Genomic DNA, 23,670 nt, shown 5'->3' with positions numbered 1-23,670 from the left:
TCCTTCTTCAGGCAGCTAGTTGAGTAAGGTCAATGCCAGCCATACACAGATTATATACGATTCATATTTACCTCTTCTTTGAGAACGCTTTTTACCTGTGACACAGTCCACGCACCCAAATTTAGATTTTCTAACATAATACACAGACTTCATTAGCAGAAGGAGTGTATAGCTATTTCCTTACGCCATCTTCTTTTAATACATCAGCTTGTATTTCCAGCTCTACACAACCAGAGGAGGTGAAGTATCTCAAAACTCCTCCTATGTACTATAGAGGCAACTCAGTTTTATTCCCCCCATCCATGTTGAGGACACTTCTTAGCAATTATCCTTCTTTTCTAGTGTTCTACAGCTTGAACTCGGCATGGATGCCAACTCTTAGCTTTTTTACTCCAAGTTGGTGCTGTACCACTTGGGCCAACAACTGTACTTCTGGCTACTTGGTAATTAATGGGAGATAAAAAAAAATCTTATGAACTTTCCCCCCTCAGTTGTCTTTGAACTGTCATCCTCAGATTTCAGCCTCTTGAATAGTTAGAGTTATAGAAATGAGCCACTAGCAAATGGATCAGCAATTTCTACCAAGGATCCATGATACTTCCAAACTCAGCATCCTAAAACAAGTCTTCTCCTGACACCAGCTCACAAGTCAGAAGGTCTTCAGCAGGTAGGTACTCAGAGAGGGCTTCTGTCCATGTTTATTTGTTGATGTTCTTCATCTTTTAAGCTGGCCATTCCCAAGCTCACTGTACTATAGACACAACTGGGCAGCTTTACAAAGACGCCAAGTTTGAGATCCAGTCACCAACTAATTAGGGCAGAATTTCCTGTGATCATGTCTTTGTATAGACATCCTAAAATATCTTATACTGGTTCTGATTTACCACAGGGTATAAAAACTATACCTTAAAGTATACCTAAAAATGTTCTGTAAACTTGAGTAAGACAGGCTCCATCTATGGCTCTTCTGTTTTGCATCTAAAACAAACAAACCAAAAAACCAGGATGAAAGGAGTTTGGAGTTTTATGTTGCAATACTGCAATAGTGTTTTTGAGGGGAGTCATTGATAGGTGGCACCACTAGAAGAAAATACTCCAAATATTCTGCATAAAGGAAGCTAAGGATATAAAGACAGCCACATATAAGTAAACAGTCAGATTGTGCAAGTGGTATGTGGGTGCATATAAACACTACAAGCTATAGCACATGGTCATGCATATTTGTCCATAAGTATCCCTAGGGTGAATGGAAAGGATTAAATAGTTACCCTATTTCAGGTAGAGGGAATGAGGAGTGATAATAACTCTTATTTATTTATTCATTCATTCATTCACTCATTCATCCAATTTTTAATATTATTCTGGATTGAACTCAGGGCTTCTTGAATGTCTAGACGAGTGCTCTATTATTTGAGTCATGCCCCCATTCATTTTTTTTTTTTAGTTTGTCTTTCAGTTAGAAGTCAAAATATCTTAGTGTACGCTGGCTTTGAACTATAATTCGCCTATCCCTGCGTCTGCCTCACTTTTGCACAGTATAGGTGTAAACATGACTCTGTAATGATCCAGCTATGAGATTTCCTCCAAGAGCCGTTTAGGAAGGCTTTCAATGAAGATCAAGGATGAGGCCTTTGATGCTGAATTGGGAGAGCACTAAGTAATGGCAGGCCATAGAAGAAACGGAATCTGAAGAGTGAGGATCATTTCTCTTCAACTGAGCTTCACTTCTTTCTATCAGTTGGCAGTGTTGTCTCTACAGTTTTTCTTGTCTTGGGAGCAATGAGTCATACCTAGCCTCGTGATTTAGGCAGAAGTGATGCCTGCTCTACCCTTCAAGCCAGGTCAGCTCCTGCAGTGCGTGCAGGAGTAAAAACTTGCTTGTCCATATTTTATGAAGTCAGCAAATCTGAGAGGCACACAGGGGAGTAGAGTGGAGGTGCAGAATTGTGTTAAGTTTAGACACTGGATGACCCCCACAGCCATTTGACTCCTCCTCAAAATTCACCCTTCTGTGTCAGACAAACATGGGGCTCTCAAGATGAATGATTTCAAGCCCTTACTTGCAGCTCTGAGACTCCACAATGCAGCTTCAGAGGTTAACCAGCTCCTGTCACTAGTAATGGACATTGTGACTCAGGATAGCTCCCTAAAGTGGACTGTTGGAATTCAGAAAGACAGAAAGATAAAAGAAAGAAATGAACTAGAAGCTTCTTCCTTCTTATAGATTCTTGTAATTTTCCCAGATTGGGAGAGCCACTGTAGATAGTAAGCTCAGTTTATTGTCTGCGAAGTACAGCCAAAAAAAAAGAAAATAAATAAATGACTTAAAAGAAATTAAAAACAGGGGCCGGGAGTTTGGCCTAGTGGTTAAAGTGCTTGCCTAGCATGCATGAAGACCCGGGTTCGATTCCTCGCTACCACATACATAGAAAAAAAAGCTGGAAGTGGTGCTGAGGCTCAAGTGGTAGAGCTCTAGCCTTGAAAGTCCAAGGACAGTGCTCAGGCCCTGAGCTCAAGCCCAGGACTGGCAAAAAAAAAAAAAAAAAAAGAAATTAAAAACAAAGATGTTGCGTTCCTTTATGCATTTAGCTCAGGAGCTAAAGAGAATATCTCAGGTAGTTCTGGGTTAGTGTCAGTTATGTTTAAATTACTTTGTAATCAGCTGTTTCTCTGCTCTTAATTTTGTAAAAATAGGTTACTGGAAATTTGGTCTCATGAACTCAATGCTAATTCGTGTATAACAAGAGCAAGGTTTTTTTTTTTTTTAAAGGAAAGAAAGTTTTATTAATTTTGTTAGGCCAAAAAAAGATTATATGGACTTTTACTTCAAAGCCATAACACTGATTCTGAGAGATAATCTAATATTAGATCTATTTAAGACCAGCCCAGGGACTTGATTTTGGAATACATGACAACATGTATCTTAGACCAGTTAAGGATCTTCCTTGGCTCTTACTTCCCTGTTTATTTATTTTTTTTCTTACTGTACCACATCCCACCACTATAAATTTTAGTTATCAGAAGTTTAGTCATTCCAAAATGCTCAAGGTGGAAGTGAGGAATTGTATAGTTTATTTGAAAAAAAAGTGCTAACCATCTAGTATAGCAAAAATATGCATAATTATCCTTCTTGTCCTGGTTTTCTAGGAGAGAATGGCTCAGATCATAGATTCAAAGTCGAGGCTAAGGTACCCAACTTTGATCCAGACTTCATTTAGTTTGTAGATTCCAGTAAGGAGAGGAGTTAGTGTTTAACCTACTACAAAAGGTCCTCCCCCAAAGCAAAGGTACAGGTGAAGGGACTTCATTGAAAATCGAATATTAGTTGAAAAATGGCATGTTTTCAAGGGAAGGCAGGTGGCACTATGGGAAAGATAAATTAAATATCTATAGTACAGTGTTGATCTCTGTGCATCCTGCATGTTTTTATGTTTTCCTCTAGAGCCATCTCTCAAGAACTATATACCCAGGGATACCAAGATCACATGTCTGATATAATTATGCTGAGTCTAGACATATGGGTCCAAACTCATGCTGGGACACACTTCTTAGTTTGAGACCTCTGGCAATTGAATCACGCTCCATCTGACTCAGTTTTACTCTTAAAATGGCAATAATGATAGGACTGCTAGAAAGATTAAATAAATTAATGCAGATGATATTGGATATCACCAGGAACATAGTAAGTACCCAATAAATATAACCTCAAAGCATTGCCATTACCCATATTATCATTACATGTATACCTGTGTATACAGGTCAGGTAAAATGTTTCTTCAGTAGGGCATCAAAGACTTGATGTCCTTCTCACCTGCCTCAAATATTTCAAAATTTCCCTCTTATTTCCTGTGCAGCCATCCAAAGAAAGGGTATTGATTGCTCTTTTGTAGTTATTCTGGCTATTCCTTAGGCTTTTTAATGTATTGTTCTTCACATGTTTCTCAGCAGAAGAGCATGGCTCTTCTGATTACAAATCTAAGCAGGATGAAGCCTCTTTGCCTCTGGCCTCCATTTGCAATCTCTTTCCTAATTCTGTGCCCTTGCTTCTCTATAGGCTCTTCAAATTTTCTAAGGTTGTCTTCTTCAGATATACACTATTCGGTGTGTGCTCAAACCATACCTGCATCTATTTCAAAAAAATCTTTTATAAAATTCCAAAATTAAAGCTCAGAATCTCCCCAAAGCCTATCATTCTTCCTATGTGATTCCCCTGCATCTTGTCTTTTGTTTAGCATGTTAGTGGAATTACCTCCCTTCCCAGACCGTGAGATCCAGGAGATCATAGCCTACCATATAGATTCTAAAATGCCTAGCATACTTCATTTGGTAGCTGGGACAAAAGTGATGTTCAAGCCAGGTGAGGTGTCTCACTCCTGTAATCCTAACTACTCAAGAAGCTGAGATCTGAGGATCAAGGTTCAAAGCCAGCCTGGACACTAAAGACCATGAAACTCTTATCTCCAATTAATCACTAGAAAATGGGAAGTTGGGTTATGTCTCAAGGGGTAGGGGTAGGGTAGTAGCCTTGAGCTGAAGAGTTCAGGGACAGTACCCAGGCCCAGAGTTCAAGCCCCATGATTCACCAAAAAAAAAAAAGTGATGTTCAGTATTACAGACAAAAAGAAAGACAGGGAGAATTAAAGGCAGAGAAGAAGAAGCAGAAGAAGCCTGGTGAGATGTTAGTTCAACCCCTTATATTATGCATGTGTTGATTCACTATGGATAGACTAAAAAAAGCCTAATTTCAAAATGTACCATTTATGAAATTATGCTATCCACTTCAGCTCTGTTTCCTTGACAATATTTTAAGGGACATTAAACATATTGCTCCATAAATGAGTAATCCTTCCTGGCTATAATTATAAACTACACCTTATGGAAAAATAGGTAGTCATCATTGTGGAGCTCACTATTTCTGGATAAACTTACTTAAAGCTGGAAGTTGCTACTCTGATGGGGAATGGGGACTCCATTATTGGCATCAGAAGGAACAATAGAAACAATGAGGACAAACTGAAGAGAGAGAGAGAGAGAGAGAGAGAGAGAGAGAGAGAGAGAGAGAGAGAGAGAGAGAGAGAGAGAGAGAGAGAGAGAGAGATGGCTGAAAGGATTTACTTGATGAAAAGGGATTGGAGAGTATTTCTTGCTTCTTCACATCTATTCTCTTTCATGCTTGACCCTGAAATTGTTTACTGGGGCATCTAGTTCTCCTTCCAAACAGGTACTGTGAAATGTCCCCTAGATATGGAAGAGAGTGATAGCTCCTCCCACAATGCATCTGCCCAACCATGAGCATCCAGAATGGTATGTACCATTTTGCTAATGCTGACAAGAAGAAAGAGTTGTTAACTAGTAGCTTTTATGTCTCCTACATTTTCCCTGAAAACTTCTCAATTGGATGTAAATGTCTTATCATTATTTTTTATTGCTTTCACACACTGTTAAGGTTTTGTCTAACACCAAAATAACTTCATCATCAAATCCAAAGCTTTCTGTTTTTTCTTCTATCTCCTTTTGGACTCTTTGGGAGTCCATTTAACCAGCATCCATTCCAAGGCAACAAATCCCCAGATGCCCAGGTCTGACTCTTAAAGAGTGTGTAGTAGGAGGTCATCTTTATTTTGGAAGAACTAAAAGCAAAACCAAAAACCAAAAAAAAAAAAATCAGAAACAGTCAGATTCTGGTGGCTCATGCCTATAATCCTAGCTACTAAGGAGGCTGAGATCTGAGGATCATGGCTTGAAGCCAGCTGGGCGCAGAAAATTCCTGGTGAGACTCTTACATCCAATAAAGTACACAAAAAAGCTAGGTGGTAAAGTGCTGGTCTTGAGCACAAAGTGGCTTAGGGTCAGCAGCTAGACCCTGAATTCAAGGCCTAATTCAGACAAAAAAAAAGTAATAATAATAAAACAAACAAACGAAAACCACTAAAAGCAAAACAAAACCAGAGATTCTACTGTGTGGGGGCAGCTGAAAAATAATTGGTACTAACACTTATTTCTTTCATTCTTGGTTTTTTGTTGTTTTTTTTTTTCCCAAGACCTGGGGTTGAACTCAGGGCTTGAGCACTGTCCTTGGGCTTTCTCAAGGCTAGAGCTCTACCACTTGAGCCACATCACCATTTCCATTTTTTTTTCTATGTATGTGATACCAAGGAATCGAATCTGGGTCTTCATACAAGGTAGGCAAGCACTCTACCACTAGGCCAAACTCTGGCCCTAACACATCTTTCGTAGTTAATGAACTCTGTGGGAAGACACTTTGTTATTCTCAGTGGCCCTCCTGTGCTTCTTCAACACCAATTCTATCTTTCCTAGTTATGAACAATGCTTTTCAGTTATGAAAATTGAAGATCATTGTTTCTACTTGTAACACTCATGTCCAAGATTCCCTTATAGATGACTATGAAGAGACTTAGATGTCTCATAGTTAACATTATCTGGCTCTGGTTTTGCAATGCAACTCAAGCTAACAGAATGTACACAGGATTGACAGATAGGGTTTTGAGTAATGTACTCAGGTGGACTGTGCTTTCTGATCCTTATTGTTGTTCTCTTTTTGCCTGGGAGGGGAACAGTGACTGCAGGAAGGTCTAGGAGGCATCATGAAGATACCACCACCACACTACACATCAAAGATGACCAGGAAGGAAACCTTCAGGTCAAATTTCAAGAATATGCCATTTTAGGGAATCAAAAGTGATTGACTCTCGACAATTTCCTATAGTTTAATGGCAGGAGTTCAAGTTCAAGATGATAGCAGTTGTACTAACCCTGCATACTATTTAATTAGGTTTCTTTTAGTTGCAGTTCAATTCAATCCTATTGTAACTCTGTCTATCTATCTATCTATCTATCTATCTATCTATCTATCTATCTATCTATCATCTATCTATCATCTATCTATCTATCTATCTATCTATCTATCTATCTATCTATCTAGCTCTTTCTCTCCTCTTTAAAACTATCAAGACACAATAGCTTTCTAAAACATGAATTCTACTGACTTCCTGTGTTCCTTCTTGTGATTATCCCAGTCATGTCTCCAGACCTCTAATCACCCAACTTTTAAGTTTGAACATGTCCTGACTGATAAGAATCACCCTAAAAGTTATTACCACAGCACATTCTTGCTGAAATAATCTACTTGGCAGAGGATTAATACCAGGGAATGTATGGACTTTATAGTTATTCCAGTCTAATACATTCTTTTAAAAGATATATCACTATTATTGAGGTTTGGCTTAGATCGCTCACTAAATGAGCCGTTATACAAGCTCTCTCCTATCCTTTCTTATAGTTGATTTCCTTTAAAAAGTCTTTCTTTATAATGTTTGAAGTTTTATTTGCAGCTTTGGTCTGTTATTTAAATCCATCAAGATTATTTTTGGATCTCAAGGAGCCATCGTCATCAACTCTGTGTCATCTGAAATTGACAGAGATGTGCCATCTCTACATCATCTGTATTTATGGATTTAAAGGCACGATACATCTGAGGCTATGGCCATGTTCTTAGTTAGATTTATATTTCATCCCTTTCAAAATTATTTATTTAGATTCTGTCATGTACTAGACTAAACCACAAAGTAGACATAATTCTTATGCTTGGTGAAATAGGCAACTCAATATAATGTGGTAAGGGTTGGAAAAAAAGCAAGTCAGGTTTTCTCTGGCAGAGTATAGATACTTCACGTCAGAGGAGTTGGTGTAGAAGAAACTTCACGACAGATATGAGTAAGAGGAGAGATGAGTTTACAAGTAGAAGAAAATGGTACATGTCAAACTCTAGAGGAAAATAAGCAGCATCAGAATTGAGGATGGCCAGATAATTTGGTGAAGTGAAATGCATTTGTACAGTTTTAAGGAGATGGGTGAAGGGAGAGGGATGTGAAATGAAAGACAAGAAGTATGGGTAGAGTTGTAGGTAGAGGTCAGAACCTGAATGATTCATACTGAAGACTTTATAGGAAGGGAAGACTACATGCTAGATAGAAACACAATCAGGATATATATATATATAGTATATTATGTATCTGTATTTGTGGTTATTAAAATGGCACTCTAGTGACAATGTGAGAAATGGATTAAGAAGAGTTAACAAGACTATAGAAAGGCAACTTCCCAGAAGAAGTTGTATCCAATTAGGTCTGAGAGTTGCAGAGATGGAAAGACAGGGAGCAGTGAAGAATTAGAGAGGGAGAAGGTCTGAGACTTAGACGCAGAACAGAAGATATTATGAATGATAAAGAAAATTATAAGAAGATCTCTAGTTAATGAATGAACAACTCAAATGTGAGTTGATGGAGATGGTAATGAGTGCAATATGGGTTAGGCTGGGTTTCCAGGGACTTTCCAAAGTGAAGTTAGTCAAGTAGATTTGGAACTCGAGAGAGATGGAGCTTGAACAAAAGCATCTTCAACCCCGATACAGTTAATTACTCAGGGAGAGAGAGCAGAGAATTACATGGACAGAAATGAGGGCAGATAAAGGTTGAAGAAAGATCTGGTTTAAATAGAGGAAGAAAGAAATAAAAGGAAAAAGCACATTGATAAGAGGTGGTGAGAACAGGAGGAAATTCAGAACACTGTGATGTCATCAAGGTGAAAAGGTGTAAATTATGAGAAGGAATATTAGTAATATCAATTACTTCTAAAGCTAGGTGCCAGGGTCACAAACCCACAATCCTAGATATTCTGGAGATTGAGGTCTAATGATCTCAGTTCAAAGCAAGCCCAGACAGATAAATAAATATGTGAGACACTTATGTCCAATTAACAATCAGAAACAAGAGTTGTGGCATAGTGGTAGGGTGCTAGGCATGCACAAAATGCTGAGCAAGAGATCCAGACACTAAATTCAAGCCCCATTAATAACTCTCTCCTGTTCCCAATCCCTCCCTCTCCCTACCGCCCTATTCTCTCCCTCCCTCCCTCTCTCTCTCTCTCTCTCTCTCTCTCTCTCTCTCTCTCTCTCTCTCTCTCTCTCTCTCACACACACACACACACACACACACACACACACACACACACACACACACATACTTCTTAAGGATCAAGGAATGTTATGTACCTTTACCCTTTGGAAGAGCAGTAGAGTGAGAGATAGAAGAGGGATGAAGATGTGGAGTCAGACTTATGACAGTTATTTTAAGTAAATTTTTGGAAAAGAAAGAAGACAAAGAAGACAGAGAGAGAGAGAGAGAGAGAGAGAGAGAGAGTGAGAGAGAGAGAGAGAGAGAGAGAGAGAGAGAGAGAGAGAGAGAGAGAGAGAGAGAGAGAGAGAGAGGGAGAGAGAGAGGAAGGAAGGAAGGAAGGAAGGAAGAAAGAAAGAAAGAAAGAAAGAAAGAAAGAAAGAAAGAAAGAAGATAGAGAGAAGGGAGGAGGGAGGGAGAAATAAAGGAGGGAGGAGGGAAGGAAGATGAAAGGGAGCAAGGAAGAAAGAAGGAAAAGAGGAGACAAAGAAATCAAAGAAGAAAAGGGAAGGTGGGATAGAGAGAGAGAAAGAGAGAGTAAAAAATAATCGAGGGAAGAAAAGGATGGCAGTAGAGAGATTATGGGAGACTTCAGTTTGAGAAGATACTGCTGCCTTTGTGAGATGTGTGAGGCTCTTGCCTGGGAAGACCCAGAAAATGTCTTGCCAAGTGATTCCCTTGGGGTATGCAAATAGGAGAAAGGGTAGATCCTGAGCACAGGTCAAAGAATATATTATGAAATATTCAATTCCATTCTGATTTGAAGCAAGGGAGGAGAAATGTGTTTTCAAATATCCATTATGATTGAATTCAGCTCTTATACAATAAATGAGGACTGAATAAAATATAAATTGTACCTTTGAATATAAACAAATACAAAACAAACAAACAAACATAGGCCAGGCACCAATGGCTCACATCTGAATGCCTAGCTACTCAGGATGCTGAGATCTGAGGATTGTGGCTCAAAGCCAGCCTGCGAAGGAAAGTCCAGGAGACTCTTATCTCCAATTAACCAACGTAAAGCAGCACTGTGACTCGAAGTGGTATAGCACTAGCCTTGATCTGAAGAGCTCAGGGACAGTGCCCAGAGCTGGAGTTCAAGCCCTACAACTGACATACCAACAACAATAGTGATGATGAAGATGATGATGGTGGTGGTGATGATGATTAACATTCCCCCTTGTCTTTTAAGCCAATGTGATGTTTCCAGAAGTCAGGGTCCCGAGCCTTTCTTTTACTTTGTTGCAAGTAGATTTGACTCCTGGGTCTAATGTGGCAACCTCTGTGGGCCAGACATAGATAAATGAAGAGTTGAGTTGAAGAGGGGTAATGCACAGATGCCCTAACTCCGGAAAAACCCCTGGACATGATATTGGTTTCAGTACCTCATCTCTAGATGTAGGGTAATGCTTTTCTGGATGGAAAAAGCATTATCCATCTTGAATGACCCATTCAGAGTCAGCAAAGCCCCATGGGAAAGGAAAGGTGAATACTGAGCCCCAAGGTATGTTGTATGAAAAAGACAGGTCAATATTGGCCTTGCTAAAGATAAAAGAGGCTCTTCAGCTCATAGAAAACACATATGGATAAGGCATTGTGATCTTCTTTGCATCATTTAATCATACCTTTCCAACATCCCTAGCCATAAAGGAAGCACAGGAAACCCACAGTGAGTTACAACTTCGTAGTCATTACGATAGCTGTTATGAATTAAATGAACATAACGTGGAGAAATTGGAAGTGTATATTGCTGGTGGGAAGGTAAAGTGGTACTGTCACTATGGAAACAGCAGGGCAGTTTTCAAGAAGTTAAAATGACTTTCCACACGATCCAGCAATTCCACTCCTGACTATATACCCCTAAAGCACTGAAAACTGGTATTAAAACATACTTGTACATCATCGTTCACAGCAGTAAAGTATCTGCCAAAAGGTGGAACACAACTCAAGCGTTCAACAAAAAAAAAGAAATAGAGAAACAATATGTGGTATATCTGTACAGTGGAATATTATTTGGCCGTTAAAGAAATAATTTTTAGAAAATTTCCCATAAGCTTTTTTTTAATGAAAAACTGGTTATTTTTCTTTACATCATTTTTTTTTGTTCTCTGGAATTTTTTTTGCCAGTGCTGGGGCTTGAACTTCGGGACTGGGTGCTGTCCCTGAGCTTCTTTTTTGCTCAAGGATAGCACTCTACCACTTGAACCACAATGCTATTTCCAGCTTTTTCTGTCTGTGTTTGGTTCTGAGGAATTGAGCCCAGGGTTTCATGCATGCTAACCAAGCACTTTACCACTCAGCCACATTCCCAGCTCTGTTATCTGAATCTTTTAAACATGTGACTTCCCCCGATCTCTTTTCTTCATCTCTTTTTTTTTTCTCTAATGCTGGCTGTCCTGTGATCCATTTCTGTTCAGAGCTCAGGGCCTCCTCCATTCCTTGCATGACCTCTCTAAGAAATTAGGAAGCTATATTTTTACCTCTAGTGTTTTAAAAAAACATTTCCATAAAGATATATATGTATACCCTTTACTCATCCTGGTCCTATTATTCATTCTCAGTTTAAACGTTGAGATTTTTCTCTAAGCCTTTATTTTCTAAGGTATAGAGGAGTTACAGTAGCATTTGTCAGGTAGTAGGTACATCACTTCTCACACATTGATACTCATTTTGTTCCCATTTCCCTTCCCTCAACCCCTCCCAGTCATCTTGTTTTCCCCTTTCCCCTTCCTATTTCAAACGAAACCTTTAGTTTCTTCATTCCTACCTCACTGGGATGTAACTCTAACATTGAATTAAAGTGCATTTGTACAATGTCCTTTCAGTACATACTGGAAAATAAAAGTGACAATACTGCATGTGCTTGAATGATTAGTACTAGAGACTGCCTCTCCTCTCAGGCACCTGAGCTTCTTTTTTGTTTGGGATGGGAGGCTGTTGGATTAGTCCACTTTCTGCTGCTCTGTCAAAGTACCTAAAGCTAGTTCTTGAAAAGAAAAGAGTTTAGTTTAGCTTATACCTCATGGACTGAAAGTCAAAATTGGGTGTTCCCATTGATTCAATCTCTGACAAGACCTCTGCTTGGCTGAATTAATACCATAGTGGATGGATCCATGTTTGGAAAGCACGTAAAAGTGAGAGATCACATGACAAAACAGAAAAAAAAACAGAGAGCTTTAGGGGCCAAATCTTGTGATAATGAACTTGCTTTGTAAAGCCACCCCTAACACCTTTTGTGGCAGTATTCACCAATGACCTAACCACCTCCCTCTAAGTCCCAACTCTGAAAGATTCTGCCAGCTTTCAACATTATCACCATGCTTTCCAACATGGTGGTGATGTTTCCAGGTAGGATTTTCCTACCTGGGCTAGCTGATTCTCAGATCTCAGCCTCTTGAATAGCTCGAATTACAGGAATGAGCCATTCTTGCTTGGCCTTTCTTGTAACTTCCTTGTTAGGAATGAGGGAGAAAGAAGGGAGGTGACAAAAAGAATGTGAAATACATACAGACAGACACTGAATGGAAAACTACAGAAAGACAGAAGTAAGGCAGTGGCTGAAAGTAGCCCAGATTCTCTTTTCCCTTCAAATAAGGCCTCAAGATCCAACTTCCCATTCCACTCCACAGAAGCATGGAGCAAACTCTGTGGGAAATCAGGCTCCCTCTCTCCAGAGTTTGGCTCCTACTTGGCCTGATGAGATATCTTACAGCCAGCCACTCATTCATTACCTGTCCCAGATGACAAGATGCTTGCTCAGGGGATGGGTTGATGCTTCTATAGCAGGGGAATGAATAATAAGTTTTCTAACCAGATTCAACTGTGGGAGCGGCTTGGTGACAGGACAATTTACTAGTGCCCAGAATACCTACCCAGACTTTGCAAAGTAGCAACCCTAGCATCAGTAGAGATTCCAAGATGTATTATTTGCCTTGGTGTCTGTCAGGTGTTTTGCATGTCTTCCCATTTCACAATTGTGCTTTTCCAGACCCTTGCAGTCTTGACATGTGTACCCATCCAAGTTTCCAGAGTCTAGGGAATATTATGTGAAACGATTTCCTTTCTTTTTCCTTTCCTGATCCACTTGTGTTTATGTAAATGGTTGGAAAAGCAGTTTCCAGCTTATTTCGGAAGCTTAAGAGCTTCGGGAGAAGCCTATTATTGAAAAATCAGAGAGTGAAAAGCAACTTCTTAGACAATGAATTAGCAGCTCAGTGGCTGTGTGTGCAATGCCGAGTGTACTGTAACTGGCTGCATTACAAATAGAATCTCCCATGGGTTTCAATAATCAAACATGTGGCAACAGGTTGTCTGTTTCAACAGAGTGAGTAATCAAAGGAGATTTGTAGTTAATCCAAATATAACAGAGAAGCATCCAAGGGAAGCCCAGGAAAAGGAGAAATCAGCGGAAGGCTCAGGAGTATGCCAGTGCTCTCTGATTTTGGAGTCCTCTGTGTGACTGAGAGAACTTAGGGGCCACAAACTTGATCCATCTTAAACTTGATCCATCTTAAACTTGATCCATCTGAGGATCCAATGACCAATGAGGAAGGGAAACCCAGAGAATCATCTTCAGGATGGGAGGGAAATAAGTAGCTTCAAATGCTTGCTTCCAAATTCAGATGCCTCTATTGCATGAGAGTCAGGAATGGAGAAGGCTTCTTTTGACTGGAAGTATGGCTCAGGCTTGGGAGGCAGTGGCACAAAACAGGCATCATCTCAGGGACACAGTTCAGTTTGCATGTTGGATGTGTCTTTAGTTGTCTCATGGTAGGTTGCTGGACAGTGCCATTGGCATCTAGTTCATAATACAGGATCGGAGTCCTCTCATGGTCCATGTGCCTCTGCAATGTGGCAGTTTATGCTTAGAAAGCCAGCTACTGGAGATTACGATGGAGCATCAGGCTTTAAGGCCACCCTAGGCAAAATGATTGGGAAACTACCTGTAAAAAGGAACTCAACACCAAATGAACTGATAAGTCTCAAGTGATAGAAAACTTGTTTTTTGCCAGTCCTGGGGCTTGAACTCAGGGCTTGGGCACTGTCCTTGGGCTTTCTCAAGGCTAGCGCTCTACCACTTGAACCACAGCACCACTTCTGGAATTTTTCTGTGTTTGTGGTTACTGAGGAATGGAACCCAGGGCTTCATGCATGCTAGGCTAGCACTCCACCATCTAGGCTATGCTCCTGGCTCTGACAGAGAACTTCTTTAGTTCAATCTTCAGGACTACTCAAACACACCACACACACACACACACACACACACACACACACACACACACGTACACAAAATAAGAATGGGAGGTTTGTGGTATGAGGCCCCTCTTCAAATCAAAGCTGGAGACAGTAGCAGGTACATTCCTGCCATCCTAAGCTAGATGAGAGGCTGAGATTATGGTGTCAGGCCAACCCTGGCAGAAAAGTTCAGGAAACTCTATGTCCATGAGAGGAAGCTGCACATGATAACAAATGTGATCCAGGAGATAACAAGAATTAAAAAAAGAAGGTCTAGTGTGCCTCAGGTATGTGCTCTGGATGGAAATGAGACTCTATCCTAAAAATAACCAGTGGAAGAACAAGGCTGAAGATGTGGCTCAGCAAGACTGTGCCAGCCTAGCAAGCACAGACCCTGAATTCAAACCCTTAGTATTATTACAACATTTTACAACCAGTGTCTGCTGCCAGACACTGGTGGCTCACGCCTGTAATCCTGGCTACTCAGGAACCTGAGATCTGAGAATCGTGCTTCAAAGGAAGCCTTGGGGGCACTAAAATTCATGAGACTCTTATCTCCAATTAATCAATAAAAACTGGAAGTGGCAGTGTGCCTCAAAGGGGAGGGCAGTAGTAGAGCTCAGGGACAGGGACAGAGCCCAGGCCCAGAGTTCACATCCCACAGACGACCGTGTGTGGGGGGAGCATAGGGATGTGGCTTAACAAGCCAAACATGGAGGTGGGAGTGAGTGAGCAAGAGAGAGGGGGGGGAGTTGTCTGGGTCATTGTCATGTATACTTAGGTTTGAGAACCACTAGCTGATCTGAGGCTCTAAATGTCACAGGGAGCACTCTGGATCCCTAATGGGCACGAGTCCTGTTTGGGTCCATCCATGACTCTAGCCAGAACATTTTAATGTAGATTCACCCCACCTCAATCTTCCTAACAACGTGGGGCTATGAGGAAAGACACAAATCCATTTATCATACTTGTGCTAGTTATATGTGCCTGGCACATGTGATGTTTTATTTAATCTTTCCCACAGCCTTGTAAAGTGGGTGTTGTAGCTATTATTTTATTGCTGAGGAAATGTAGAATAGGAAAAGTCAGCCCTCTGAGTTGACCACTACTCTTGGCTTGACTATTCCATTCAACCTTCCCACACCTTCTGCCTTCAGTGTCACCTCCTCTGTCCCCAGAATGCTTTAGATGCCACCTCCACAAAGCAATTGGCAGCCTGACAGGGCCCCAGCCCTCCTGTGCCAGCCCTCCCCCCACCTCACCCGACTCCTTCCTTCATGTTAATTTCCCACCTGAGTACTGAGTACTTTATAAATAGCAAATCTAAAATGAATTTTCTACCAGCGATCATTAGCTGCCTTGACATCCATTAAACATTCTCACAAGCAGAGTCAAGTGACAAAAGGGATTGATTTTTACAGTATGCTTAATAGGGGAAAAGAAAGAAAGGTGTTGACAAGTCCTTTTTTTCCCTCTGCCCCAATATCATGAGGAATTTGAAATCAGCCAAATAACTTTTATCTCAGGGGAGAGGGGGGAAAAGATCAGGACCGGGTGCCAGTGGAGAAAATAAGAGACACAGAAGGAACTTCCCTCTTAGCATCTAGCTCAGCTCATTTCTGCATCTGTGACAGATAAACATAAAGTTAGTTACCTAGTGCCAGCTACCAAGATGAATATGTCAGATTTAATGCTTCAAAATATATAGGGCCCAATCCAGGGAGGGAGTAGGGGCCCTGGAGCGGGGGGGAAGAGGATGGTATTTGAGGAGATCGAAAATAACCAATCTGCTGCTGAAACAGTCAGAAGTGTGCATGTGTAGAAACAATAGCTGAAGCCAGAGAGGGCTAGCATAGGAGGCAGCATAGCTGAAAATTTAACTTTGATTTCAATTTTCATATTTGTCAGCAATAATTAGATTCAAGAAATGTTTTGCCACTGTTCTAAAATACTAATAAGTAGAGGCCTTTGCAGTGTGGTTAATGGAGTCCTTTTTTTTCCCCCCTCTGGTGGTGTAAGAAAAATCCATTAAAGTGAAAAGTCACAGCGTATTACAGAACTCCAATATACATCGACTCTGCAACTGTGGTGAAGTCAGCCAGGATACTGGAACCGTCTGTGTTTCACCACAGGACGACTGGTTGGCAAGGAGTTTGGGCTTCCCGGGGCTGTGCTACCTTATCATTTCTGACCTTCACAGACCTCCTTGTCATATAGGTCGGGGGAGAAAGAAGAGACACAAATTCAGCAGAGCATTATTTTCTAAAAAGTATGCTGTAAGCATATCAGCTTTTGGAGCAGGTTAAAATGAAAGCTAGAAAAGCATGTGGCTGGCTCCTTCCAGGAATGCTTCTTCCAGTCCTTCATCAGCTAACATACTTGTTTTTTTTACTAATGTGGCCCCAGCCCACAGCAGAACCTTTACATTCTTCTCCCTTTCAAGCCCCACATGACTCTGGAAGCCTATTAGATCAGGATTTGAGGAAGGGAGGAAGGACTAAGGGGTACTATTTTTTGAGAGTTTTCTTTTGCTTAGAGGGTCTGTGGCTCTTCAATGCCCCTGGTCAGTCCCTGCCGGCCATCACCGGGCTCACCTTCATTAATGAAGAAGTAAATGGAGATATTTGTATGGCTGAGTTCATTGCACTCACGTTCTCTAGCAGGTGACAAAGAAGAGGAGGCCTGGAAACCTTTCCTCCTGTCAACACAACTTCCTGGAGTCAGGGGCTAATTGCCACACATTGGGCCAGTTGGGGGGACTTGGGGGTCTCTCTGCGTCTACATCGTTCTCTTCTTAGGCAGACTTGCTGAGAAGACAGTTGCTGTCTGGCTGATGAAGAGGCTCAATGACCCTACTGTGACACTTTCTTTCCTGAAAATCTGATGGGAGCTCCCAAACTGTCAGTTGTAACAGACCCATGGCAAAAAGGAAAAAAGGAAAAAAATGGAAAATGAGCCATCTGCATCTATGATTTCCCTTACCTTCCACACATGGCCTCTCTCATGGGCATCTGTGCTTTGCTGACCATGTGTGTGCATGTGCACTTACGTGTGCTTGAACTTAGGGCCAGGGTACTCTCCTTTAGCTCGTGTCCAGCTCAGGCTTCTACAACTAATACATGTTCCCCTTGCTTCTCTCTTCTGCCATTGCACCTGGATCCAATGCTCCTGGGCTTTTGCTCCTAGCTGGTATCCTCCATTGCACTCTTCCCTGCAGCTCTCAGAGTGACAGAGTGCAGGGGCCTGTGCGATGTCTTAAAAGCCCAGATTTCCTGGGTCCACACGTCTCCCTGCTCCCTCCTGCCTTCATTTTCTCTCTTTGGCCAATCACTGTCTAGCTGCCGCTTCCCTTTTCCCTGGTGGCATGTGCCAGATCTTATCCCTCTCACTACTTCAGGATGAAAGTAGGAAGGGGATATTAAATCCACCAGTGATACGGCGTGGCAATTGGGAGAGGCTTTGTTGTGTCATTTTCTACCTCCTTCAGCCTATTAAGCAAACAAAAGTGCTTGTGGAATGAGAAATGTAAATGGCCAATGCAAGCCGATTAATCCTAGATGTACAATTCCATTAATAAGGCCGCTTTTTAATAGGCGGCTCTGGCAGCAGCAGGCAGGCAGGCCAGGAATTGATGTATTCTCTGTAATTGTATTGCAACTAATAGGATATGAAGAAAATTGTACCACAGAAGCAGGTCTTTCAACACTATTTTCCAATCAGCTGAAATAATGACTTGCAGAGGAAAGTCTTAAAAAGAACAACACACACACACACACACACACACACACACACACACACACACACACACACACACAAAGTACAACACAGTCCAAGGGTATCAGTTATCCTTCATAGTGGGTTGAAATTTCCTTCTATCATCCCTTCTCTCCTGATCTGTCTACCTTCTCTCATGCTCTAAACTCCTTCACTTCTCCAGTATAGGCCATTTCTAATACCTAAAGAAGTCTGCCCCTAGAGAAACCCCTTCCTGACCCCACAATCACCTTTTACTTGGTCAGCCAGGCCTCACTCACAAGCTTAAATGACTCAGTTCACCTATCAGCAGGTTTATGGAAAAGGACAGGTGAATGTAAATATTGGAGGAAAGGCTAGAAGAAGCCTGCCTGTGATGACCCTTGAACTATTTAAGTGAATGAGTTTGGGCAGGCCCTTCACCACTCAGGATTCCCAGCAAGGGGAAAGCTGGTATCCTGTCATATCTGTTCACTCCTTATTCAGCGAAATGCTTATATGATGCCAGTGATGCACTGAGCATTCTTCCAAGTTGTGAGGATGCTGTAGTAAATAAAATAACCACCACTCAAATCAGTCCTTGTTTGCCCTCATGGCACATCTATGCTCTGGAGTTGACAAAGCTTTGGGCAGTCCTCTTTACTACTGTGCCAAGCGCTGGCCCTTCCTCTGAGGCTCGTCCATCACTGGAACCCAGAGAACCTCCATTGTTGTTTGCTTTGGCCCTGTGGCTGCTGGAGCTGGGATTTCCTCTATATGATTCACTTCTATGGGTTCCTGCCAGCCAACACCTCTCATTCCTGACACTGGCCTCTACCTCCATGGGTCTCCTTCCTGTCCATTTGTATGCAGACCCTGCCCCTTGCTTGGTCACAGGCTGGAGAGTAAATATAAAAGAGAAAAGGCAAAGCACATTTCAGTTGAAATCCCCAAGGAAACTGATGTGATTGCTGTACAGAAATGGTTCCAATAAGGGCAGAGAGGAATATTGCTTTTATAGCTTTTGGGACATAAAACATTTAGAAAATGTGATTGACTGGCAGGGTCTAATTCATCATTTATCTCATTCCCTCTGCTCTCACACTGTTTTGCTCCCCATAATACACAAGCAGATTTTCCCATGAAAACTTTTCCCCCCCATTTTGCCTCTCTGTCTTCTCCTCTCAGTGTCTTGGATTTATCATCATTCTCTGAAGCAGGAGAACTCCTGTGGCTATTTATAATTAATGCTCAGAAACCTGCCAATCCATTTAATGACACTAGCAGGTCATAGCCTCCTTATAGCTCTCCATTAATCATCATTAGAACAGCTCTGAGTTTTTACATTCTTTTTAAATGTTAATTCACCTCTGTAATGCTCCTTTTAGTTAAAACTGTAAAGGGGGAAGTGGCTAGTGTCTCTATGCTGACCACTGGGGGGAATGGCTGGTGCTGTTGATAAAGACTGCTGGATTTTCTCTTCTCTTGTTCTTTGCCTCCTATCCTCATTACCAGATGTCAACTTACTTTGTGTTTCCGTTTCCTATATTTATCTTTAAAAAATTGCCTCCCAGGAAAATGAACTTTAACTTAGAAATCTTTGGACACCTAGGATTTAAGCAACAGGGAATGAGAAGTTCCCAACTTCTGAGAGAGAGAGAGAGAGAGAGAGAGAGAGAGAGAGAGAGAGAGAGAGAGAGAGAGAGAGAGAGAGAGAGGGTCTTAAAACTTCAGGCAAATGACTTAACTTCCCTTGTCACCTACAAAATGGGGTGCACATCTATCCTACTAGAACCAGATTCTTAGATTTTTACAGACTCTAGGTCCAAACTCCAGGAGTCCCATCTTTTAAGGCCTGCCAGTAATCCCTATGTGACAAATAAAGGAGCCTGGCAAAGGGCAGAGAAAGGAGGTTTATCATGTGTCAGCTCTGGAATAAATGCACTTTAATAGATCTTCAGCCACCTTCAAAGTTACAGATATGAGTTATACGCTTAAATAGAAAGAAAATAGAAGGTATGTACATATGCATAGTTAAAAAGAAAATCCCAGGCACAGGTGGGGCCTCGTTGTTTTCAGAAATGTTTTGGAGAAATCATCTCTCTCATTATTGATCAGGATAAACAAATTATCATTGCCTAATAGTAATTTGTTCTAAAGGCTCTATTGTTCCTTTGGGGCAGTTTTGGTCTCCATAAAAACAGTATTGATCAGTGCCAAATTCTACTCTTCCTTTTGATTAGAAAGTGACTGCAGAGAGATGATTTAGAGCGGAGATGCACACACAAAATGGAGACAGGAAAGCGAAGCTTTCCTTTAATTTGTGGATCCATCAAAAACTGCTTTTAAACAGCTTTTACCCTAACTAAAAAGATTAACTGCATACAAATTAAATGTAGTTGAAAATATACTAGACTTTTACCACTGGTCTTTTAAAAACTGTTTATAATAATGATAATTTTTTTTTCTGTGCCAGTCCTGAGGCTTGAACTTAGCGTCTGAGTGTTGTCTAACTTCTTGGTGGTTAGCTGGAGATGAGTTGCATGGACTTTCCTGCCCAGGCTGGCTTGGAATCAAGATTCACATATCTCATCTCTTCAGTAGCTATGAGGACTGTTGGAAGCCACAGACACTTGACAATGCTATTCCATTTTGCTTGTAAGTTATCAGTATTAATAACGTTTCCTGTCCTTGTTGGCTACGTTGTGGTTTTGCATTGTTGCTAGTACTCCCTTAGACTTCAAATCCTTAAGAAATTATTTGAGAAATAATTTATGTCGTATTTCTCAAAGCCAGAAATGTGTACTTTTAATCATCAAAGTATATGTGGTAAAAAAAATAATAATTAGAAATAGGAACCTCAGTGTAAGGACAAGTCTCTGAGACTGTACAGCTTGCTTTGCTTCTCTGAGCTTCATGTCTCTTATGTTAGGGCTCCATATTTGCAAACCCTTTGTTATAATTTTGTTGTTTGCCTATAAGTCTTTCCAAAGGGCCAGGATAAGAAATTAGGGTTAACCAGGAAAAAAATAGTCCCTGTGACCATTCGAATTCCTTTTTTTTAATGTTGAAAAATATTTATTTGAAGTAATAGTTTCCTGGTTGCAAAACTAAAATAAAAAAAAAAACAATCAGTGGGGCTGAGAGTTTGGCCTAGTGGTAGAGTGCTTGTCTAGCATGTACAAAGACCCGGGTTCAATTCCTGAGTACCATATACATAGAAAAAGCCAGAAGTGGTGCTGTGGTTCAAGTGGTAGAGCTCTAGCCCTGAGAAAGTCCAAGGACAGTGCTCAGGCCCTGAGTTCAAGCCCCAAACTGGCAAAAAAAAAAAAGCAATCAGTGCACACAAACAATGGAAAAAAATCTCACAGGTAACAAAAAGAAAAATCTCTTTCACAATCCAACTAAATACTTTTCATAACTAGAGTATGTTATTTAAATATTCAGTCTTTCTCTGTGGTTTAAAAATTGATACTATGTGTGTAATTTTGGGTCAATTTTTTCACTTTATGACATTGTTTCTTTTTCTTATGCTCAATATTCCTCTATAAAATTATTCTAATGGTTTTATAGTATTCCCTATATCTTACAGGTATTTTATGAATTTATTATTACTATTATCATTTCTAGGTACTCCATACTATCATTTCTCTACTCCATATTATTCAATGCTAAGCTATGTTCACATAAGATTTTTCATATATTTTGATGCTAGTGATTGAAGCCAGAGGCTTCAGTTTTGGAACATATTTCTTGAAGTAATTTTTTTTCTGGCTCAAAGGGAATAGTTTGAATTAGAAGTTGAAATAGGAAAGGAAAGGGGGAAACACAAGATGATTGGGAGCGGGGAAGGGGGAGGAAAAGGGGACAAAAACCTGAGAAGGAATCAATGTATGAGAAGTAATGCACCTCCTATCTGGTGAATATAACTGGTAACCCCTCTATACATTACAATAAAAATAATAAAAAATGAAGTTACATGAATCAGCTGGGTATGGTGTCATGTGCCTTTGATCCTAGCTACTTGAGAGGCAGAGATAGAAATATCTTGAAATCAGAGCAGAGAGAATTTAGTGAGATATTCTCACAAGTCAGGTATAGCTGAGTGTGCCTGTGGTTCTAGTCAACAGGGAGACAGAAGTAGGACTGTGGTAGTCCAAGGTCAGCCTGGGTCAACACATGAAACCCTATCTGGAAAGCAAACTAAAAGCAAAATGGAGTAGGGGTGTGGTTCTGGAAGGGATGTGAAAATCACTTGAGACCTCTGGAGTGGTCTCCAGTCCCTTGGCATGTGACTAGGTGAGAAAGTAACTCTTGCTGTATTTTCACATCTGTAATATCAATTGGTTGGATCATATGATCTCTATGCTTCCTTTAAGCACTTAACAATTTCCTTTTTCCAGGCAGTGGGTGCAGTGAGTGCATCCTATAAATCAGCTGGAAGCCAAAGAGTCACAATATTCATTTGATACTTTTTTTTTTTTTTTGCCAGTCCTGGTGGTCGACCTCAGAATCTGAGCATTATCATTGAGCTTTCTCAGGGCTAGTGCTCTACCACTTGAGCCACAGCACCACTTCCAGCTTTTGACCATCAGAACTCTTCAACTTTTCTTGTCAAGTAACGTGTCCTAGAGCTTAAGGCTCTAACAAAAGCAAACACAAACAGATGAGGGCAAGTAGAGAATATATAAAACATACATTTTCAATTAATTTTTGATTCATTGAATTGTCTTGGCAATCCAACTTTATGCAAAACATCTAGAACTATGTACTTACAATTATGGTATGACCCCTCAGGACCTACTAGATACAGTGTGATTCATTTATTCTAACATTTAATCTTTTAAAACAACTCTCCTCTTGAGTAGGATAATTCCATTTTATGAATGAATGAATGGGAGCTCAGAGAGGTAATGTGGTCAGTCCAAAGTTACATGGTTTATGAGTTTCAAGGTCAAGGGTCAAACCTATATCTCCTGAATTTAAGTCCAGTCTATTGTTTGACATTATTTCACCTTGTTTTGGCAACTTTTGTGGCGTGTGTGTGTGTGTGTGTGTGTGTGTGTGTGAATGAGGTAATAGGACTGAGTGAAATAAAATCATCCCTTCTGTATTAATCATATTTCTATTATTTCAACAAACGAGCGGAGAGCATCAACATTAAAAGTGAGGAAAGATGTATTTGGGCTGTCTAGAAACATCAGTATTGGTTTGTCCCATTATTGTTGTGTCTTTGTCAAGGCCAATTTTCATGGCGGGGCCCAGAGTAAAGAAAATTTTAACCCTATAGCAGCCAGAAAGTGAAAAGGAGAAAGGGATAGGGATGTAGTCTCCTAAAACCTTTCAAGGACACAGGGTTACTGACCTAACTTTCTTGTACTCAGGCCCACTTTTTTTTTTTGCCAGTCCTGGGCTTGAACTCAGGGCCTGAGCACTATCCTTGGGCTTTCTCAAGGCTAGAGCTCTACCACTTGAACCTTAGCACCACTTTCAGGTTTTTTCCTATGTATGTGGTCGAACCAGGGTCTTCGTGCATGCTAGGCAAGTACTCTACCACTAAGCCAAACTCCGGCCCAACAGGACCACTTTTTAAAGGTTCTACCACCTCTCAACAGAGCTGCACACACTCCCTAAGGCTTTTATATTGCGATTTAGGGGACACTTATCCAAGGTATGAGATGACCCCTTAGTACTTGCTTCTTCTATTTCAGTGTAAATTGTAGCAAGT

General features: G+C 40.8%; 1 protein-coding gene and 1 non-coding gene across 6 annotated transcripts in view; both read left to right on the top strand.

Moving 5' to 3' along the window:
• Positions 1-23,670, top strand: part of LOC150045740 (neurotrimin) — a 1,008,551-nt gene that overhangs the window by 7,350 nt on the left and 977,531 nt on the right. The gene's annotated exons all lie outside the window — the stretch shown is intronic.
• Positions 10,482-10,606, top strand: LOC150045744 (U6atac minor spliceosomal RNA). The gene has a single exon (XR_016532901.1). It is a non-coding gene; the product is annotated as a U6atac minor spliceosomal RNA (small nuclear RNA).

The sequence above is a fragment of the Megascapheus bottae genome, chromosome 27 (assembly GCF_031878675.1).
Source record: "Megascapheus bottae isolate mThoBot1 chromosome 27, mThoBot2.hap1, whole genome shotgun sequence".
NCBI classification, from domain to species: Eukaryota; Metazoa; Chordata; class Mammalia; order Rodentia; family Geomyidae; genus Megascapheus; species Megascapheus bottae.
This window is presented reverse-complemented; position numbering and strand designations above follow the sequence as displayed.